Source organism: Mus musculus, chromosome 7, assembly GCF_000001635.26.
Source record: "Mus musculus strain C57BL/6J chromosome 7, GRCm38.p6 C57BL/6J".
In the NCBI taxonomy this organism is placed as follows: Eukaryota; Metazoa; Chordata; class Mammalia; order Rodentia; family Muridae; genus Mus; species Mus musculus.
In genome coordinates, this window is record NC_000073.6 from 119,301,708 (window position 1) to 119,308,768 (window position 7,061).

At 40.8% G+C, this 7,061-nt stretch overlaps 1 non-coding gene across 1 annotated transcript; it reads right to left on the reverse strand.

The window, feature by feature from the left end:
- Nucleotides 1-4,415: 4,415 nt before the first annotated feature.
- Gm23321 lies at nt 4,416-4,541 on the reverse strand. Its single transcript, XR_003947179.1, has one exon. It is a non-coding gene; the product is annotated as a small nucleolar RNA SNORA17 (small nucleolar RNA).
- Nucleotides 4,542-7,061: the final 2,520 nt, after the last annotated feature.

A 7,061-nucleotide genomic window follows, 5' to 3' on the forward strand; every position in this document is an offset into this window, starting at 1 on the left:
GGTTCGAAAGCCAGTGGGTCAGCAGGTGTCTGTGATAAGCATAAGCAATGGGAAACTTACCTATAAATGTCAATATTTCATTTTTGGGTGGCTGAGTAATATTCTATATGTAAATGTATCATATTTTCCTTATCTACTCATCTTTGGAAGGACATCTAAGCTCTTTCTAATCCTTGTCAGTATGCGTGGTCACTTGTTTTATTATTTTTGGCCATTCTGACAGGTGGAAGATGAAATCTCAAAGTAGTTTTTATGTGCATATCCCTGAAAAGTAAGGACCTTGAACATTTCTTTAGGTGTATCTCAGCCATTTGAGTTTCCTTTTCTGAGAATTGTCTGTTTAGATCTATAACATCCCCCTTCCTTTTACAATAGGTTAATCTATTTTCCTGATATCTAATATTTTGAGATCTTTATATATTTTGGATATTAATCTTCTAAAAGATGTGTAGTTGGTAAAAAAAAAATTCTGTTCTGTAGGCTACCATTTTGCCCAAATGATGGTCTTCTATGCTGTGCATAAACTTCCCAGTTTCATGGGATTCCATTTATTAATTTTTGATCTTAGTGACCGTGCTAATGGTGTTCTGTTCAGAAGTTTTTTCCAATGGCAATGTGTTAACACTATTCTCCACTTTCTCTTCTGCCAGATTCAGTGTATCTGGTTTTGTTGTTGTTGTTGAGGCCTTCAATCCATTTGGAGTTGAATTTTATTCCCCATTGTGGTAAGTGTGGATCTATTTTGATTCTTCTACGTGCAGTCATCCAGTTTGACTAGCACCATTTGTTGAAGATGCTATCTCCCCCCGCCCCCTTTGTATTTCTGTCTTCTTTATCAAAAATCAGGCATCCATGAGTGTGTGAATTTATGTCTGGATTTTAATTCCACTTAATTGGTCAATGTGTCTATTTTGTAGCAATACCGTGCTGGTTTTGCTACTTTTGCTCTGTAGTGCAGAGATCAGCAATAATGGATGGTACCTCCAGCAGTTCTCTGATTACTCAGGGTTGTTTAGTTATCTTGGGATTTTTATATTTCCATAGAAAACTGAAAACTGGCATGGACTTGAAAAATTATGTTGGAATTTTGATGGGGATTGCATTGAATCTGTAGACTGCTTTGGTAGGTTTGCCATTTTTATTATACTTATCCTACAGATTCATGAGCACGGGATGTCTTCTCATCTTCTGACATCTTCTTGAATTTATTTTTCAATGATTAGTATATATGTACTATGTATTTCACTTGCATGGTTAGAGTTACCCCAAGATTTTTGAAGGTATTGTGAAAGGCCTATGGGCCAAGCATTCAAGCCAATGAGTGTATAGAGTCATACCTGTTCAAACACCACAGTCTGTGTCTTTTTATTGGGAAATTAAGACAATTGATATTGAGAGTTATCACTGAGCAGGGTTTTCTGATTCTGGTTATTTTGTTGTTGTATTGTGTGTGTGTGTTTCCCCTCTTTTGGTTTGCTGAGATTATTTATTACTTGTGTTTCTGGGTAGAGTTGACCTCTTCAGATTGAAATTTTCCTTCTAGTATCTTCCACAGAGCTGGATTTGTAAATAGATATTGTTTAAATTTGGATTTATCATAGAATGCCTTTCTCCTTCTATTGTGATTGAAAGTTTTGCTTGGTGTAGTATTCTGGGCTTGTACCTGTGGTCTTTTGGAATTTCTAAGAACACCTATTCAGGCCATTTTGGCTTTTAGAATCTCCATTGAAATGCCAGGGATTATTCTGATAGGTCTGTCTTTATATGCACTTAGTCTTTTTCACTTGCATATTTTAATATTCTTTCTTGTTCTGTATATTTAGTGTTTTTTTTATTATATGTTGTGAGGAATTTCTTTTCTAGTCCCGTCTATTTGGTGTTCTCTATGCTTCTTGTACTTGATAGGTTTATAAAAAGATAAAGAGATGTAAGATATGTTCTATAGGGGTGTGGTGAGGTGTGGGGGAAGGGGGTGCCTCGGTGGGCCCATGCTGAGTCATTCCTCGCCCCTCCTCCCCCCAGGGACCATCCACAAGATGGTATAGTACAGAATAGAGTTTATTCAGGGCATGGGGAGGGGAGTCAAGAGGGTAGTAGAGACAAAGGCAGAGAGAAGGAAAGAATAGAGAAGTAGAGGCCAGCCATGACCAGTGGGAAGGGAATGTGGAGAGAAGGGGAGCAAGAAAGCAAGAGGCAAGAGAACAAGACAAGAGAGGCTGGAGGGGGCAAGCAGTCCCTTTTATAGTGGACCAAGCCTACCTGGTTGTTGCCAGGTAACTGTGGGGAGGAGCATACCTGGCCATTGCCAGGTACCTGGGGTGGAGTTTAGACAGAATGCTAACAATAGGAACCTCTTTCTTTAGGTTAGGGAAATTTTCTTCTATGATTTTGTTGGATGTATTTGCTGTGCCTGTGACCTGGGTTTCTTCTCCTTCCTCCATTTCTATTCTTCTCAGATTTGGTTTTTGCACAGCATCCCACACCTTCTGGATGTTTGTGCCAGGGCTTTCTTAGATTTAACATTTTCTTTGACCAAGGTATTCTTTGCTTCTAACTTGGCTTCAAATGCCTGAGATTCTCTTCCATCTCTTGTATTGTGTTGATGTGTTTCTGAGATTCTTGTTGAGTTTCTAAAATTTTCATTTCCTGTCCCCCTCAGTTTGGGTTTACCTTATTAACACCATTTATACCTTCATGTCTTAGAGAGTTTTCTTCATTCATTGCAGTGTTTGCAGTTTTGTAAATTTCAATAATGGGTTTATGCAAACCTCTTTAAGAACCTTGAGCATAATCATAATAGCTAATTTGAAATCCATGTTTTGTGCTTCAGCTATATTGAGTTTCTTGGGGCTACTGTAGCAGGGTTGCTGGGCTCTAGTGGAGATATGTTCTGGCTGTTATTGTGTTTTTATGCTGGCATCTAGGCATCTGGGTATGAGATGATTATAATTCTATATGCTGGTATCAATTCTTGTCTTTGTTGAGTGGCATTCCATTCCATAGTTTCTGTTGCCCTCTCTGGTTTTTAGAAGAATGCCATGTGGTTGTATGTTGCCTGGTAGGAAATGCTTCTGAGATCCTGCCAGTTGTGGCTGCTGGGATCCTAGGCAGAATGTGTGTATCTTACTTAGTGATGTGTTAGGATTGCGGGTCACGTCCCAACAGCACACTAGGCCAAAGCAGTTCTACTTGGAAGAGGTTTTATTGGAAGAAAGAGACAAGGTAGTAGCAGAAAGAGAGAGGGGAAGGGGCATTCTCCTTATTTATATGGAAAATGATGTAACACAGGTAAAGGTGGGAGGTGAGCCAAGTGTATGCTGAGAATATGGTGCCTGTTGTCTTGGCAACCGGTCTGCAGGTTGCAGGTTGTGTTGTCACCTATGTGATGTCATAGGTTTGGGATGTCCTGATGCCAGTTGTTAGGGTTTCTATTGCTTCAGTAAAACACTATGGCCAAAAGCAACCTTGGGAGAAAGGCTTACAAGTCCACATCACTGCTTATTATTTAAAGAATTCAGGACAGGAACTCAAAACAGTGAGGGAACCTGGAGGCAGCAGCTGATGCAGAGGTGAGGGAAGAGTGCAGGGTCAGCTCTCCTGCTCTCATGACCCCATTTGGGCCAGCTCTCCTGCCTGCCATAGGGGAGGGGAGCGAATCTCTCCCTCAATGACTGTACAGCACAGCAGACAAGAGGCAGGGCCCACTCCCCCATGCTCATTGCCTCAGGTGCCTTCTGATAGGCAGACAGGGCCAACTCTACTGTGCTTCCTGGGCTACTGTGCTTTCTGGGTCATCTATGGGTCCTCTCTCCAGAGTACTGCAGGTGGATAGGGGTGGGGGCAGCTCTCCTTGTATTCCCAGGGCTGGCCCTCTCAAGATACCCAGACAAGGTATGGGGCCAGCACAGCTCTCAGACATCAACATGTCCCCAGATGGCAGCCCAGACCAGGGACATCTGCCTGGCCTTTGGTGGTAACAGATCCCTACTACTATAGGGCCATGGGCCCAGATGTGGCCCTGGTGGCAACACAGGCCAGGTCCTAGGTGGCATCACTGGCTATTCACATCAGGCTGTTCCTCACTACCCTCAAGTCTCTAGTTCTGCCTCTCTTCATTATGCTCACATTCTTCTGTTTCTCTTTCTCTTCCATTTCTCTACCACTTACTTGTTCTTCTTAGAGGCACTTGGGGTCTCTGAGTGTCTGGGGCCATCTCAGGAGTGCTATGCCCCACCTGTGCATTATGAACATGATAAATTATGTGTATTATGGCACAGGGGACATCTTGGCATGCTCTGCTATGGGGTGAGTGGTACTGGACTGGTGGTCATCTCAGGCTAGCTCCCTGTCTGTGCTTTATGGTGCCAGACTGATGGTCATCTTGGCCTTGCTTCTCCCCCACCAACTCCCCAGAGATCATTAGGCTACTAATCTTTTCAGATGTTCACAGGTCAGAACACTGAACATAGTCTCTCTCTTCTCTGTCACCTACTGATACGCATGTGACACAGCAGCCACACCTGTAGTATCTCTGAGGCAGTCCTGATCATGATCTTTGGGGGAAACCATTCAGTCTTTTACTATTAAGTATGAATTCAGCTTCAAAGCCCTTGAAGGACTTGAGGAAGTTTCCTTCTACTTCAAGCTTATTGAATGCTATATTATAAGGGTGTTGAAGTTTTCTCTGAGGTCTATTCATCAGGCTGTGTTTTATTCCTGTTTTACTAATGTGACATATTTAATTTTTGACCTTCATGTACTAAACCAACCTAGTATTTCTGGAACGAGTTTCCTTTGGTCTTGGTGTAAATCCTTTTCATATATTGCTGGATTGTTTTTGTAGTATTTGTTTTTGAAGATTTCAGTCTATATATTGTTTGTTTATGAATTTGTACAATGTCCTTCAGTGGCCGTAATAAAGTTGAACAGTTGGATCGAAGACCCCATGGTACATTAAGTCTGAAGCATTGACTGTGGAGCCTTGTACAGAAATGTCTAGCTAACACGTCTTGTGGAATATAAGGTTTCCCAGGAATGCATACATTGTATAACAGCAAATATGTTTATGTTTAATGAGCATCTACTATATTGAATGATATGAAATTGTAATTTGTGTAGGTCAAGTATATTCAGATATTAACACCTGAACATGTCAACACAATACAGTTTGACAATGATGTGACATGAGAAAAATGTAGGTTGTATTCTCAGGAGCTCTTCATTCAAAGGGAAGACACACCTTCCCATGTTGCACACCTACACATGTACATACAGGTTAATCACATGAGCAACACACACACACACACACAAACACACACATGAATGCACACAGACAAACCTTTGATGTCAATGGATGTCACCATGGCTATTATTGAAGTATGAGCTGAGCACTTCAGGAACACAGAGCAATGTGTGATTATTTTTTATCTGTGGGGGTGAGGGCAAAGAGCTAATAGGTAGAGAGGCCTCCAGAGAAGTGTCTGTGTTTTGAATGCTGTCCTATAAGCTGCACTTAATAGGATATAAAGGGCTCCATCATGTAAAGAGGGCATTTCTAGAGCCTTCCTTGTGTATGTGGGATTGATACCGAACTTGAAGCAAGATATTTCATGATTTCCTTTCAATAGCATTGTAACAGACAGGGTTGGAAATAGGTTCCCGCTAGTACAGGATTTAAAAAGTAAAATCAGCCCACCTCCCCTGATTCTATAGATGAAAACACAGAGGAACTGTGGTCTACTGAATCCCACCAAGATAAAAAGGACAGAACTTCCTGCCTCATCGATGCGATGAAGCTGAATAATGAGAAAGTAAGGAACTGTGATGTTTTGCACCCTCTACTTCTAGAATAAGAACTGAATTCCTGTCAGTTGCATGCATGTCACACCTGTCTAAGGGATTCTAAATGCCTTTAACGAAAACATAAAACATCTGCTTTGGATGGAAATGACCCACAACTCCAGCCCCGGTCCTTTCTCATGTCATCCCCTTCATCCAGATTTATCAGTGTGACATACAGGTATTGGTACTGGATTGTTGTAGGACTTTTGGGGGTCATATAAATGAACATTAGTTCACCCCAGTTAGGGCATCAGTCACTGGTCAAAGAAACAGGTCCACTAGGTCTAACAGTACATCAGTGAGTTTATCTGAGTCACTTGCAAGAGTATTGGTAAGGGGCTACTTAGAGGAGCTTGGGTTGCTCAAAAGCAGGTGCATCATCAAAATTCCCATTCAAGCTAAATAGTCCATGAAAGTGCATCTCAAGAATACTGTCCAAATTGCAGGCGGCCCTGCTGGTCAGAGACTCTCTTCTCTCAAGCAGTTAACACTGTTTGCGTAGCTTGGCCTTGTGACTCTTGTAACCTTCAGCAGCTTCCTGAAGCCTGCAGGCTTTGTCTGCTTCCTGAGTCTTCTGAATGTCCCTCTTGCCCAGGGAGAATGTTTCAATCTAGAAGAAATAGGTACACAATACCCATCATTGTAGATTTTAGTGCACATGAGATCAATGGTGCCTTTCTGTCACTATGACAACACAAAATGTTTTCCACATTCCTAGATAACTCCTGTGAGGATTATTGTTTCTTATAGAAAACATAAAGATGACTGGCACCAGCCATTGCTCTGCTGAGTGGTGTCAGCTGCTCACTAAAGCACTGTGGGCTCTGTTTCTATCTTTGACTCATTGTCACTATAGTGAGTATTTACTTTTAATTAATATCTTAAGTATACTTTGACAATTTAATGTATATAAAATATCTAATACATGATATATAATGTATATGTGATATGTAATATGTAATGTGTGATATGACATGTAACATGTAATGTGGAATTGTACAATGTGCAACATGTAATATGTAAACATATATTATCATGTACAAGATACTATATATATGGTATCTTATAATATATAATCTTATAATAAATAATCTATATTGTATGTAATATAATATATATGTGTGTATATGTATATATATGTGTGTATATATATATAAAATATATTTGGTATCTTGGCCATGTCCCTCCATCCCTCCAGAACCTTCCCCTCCCACTTCCCT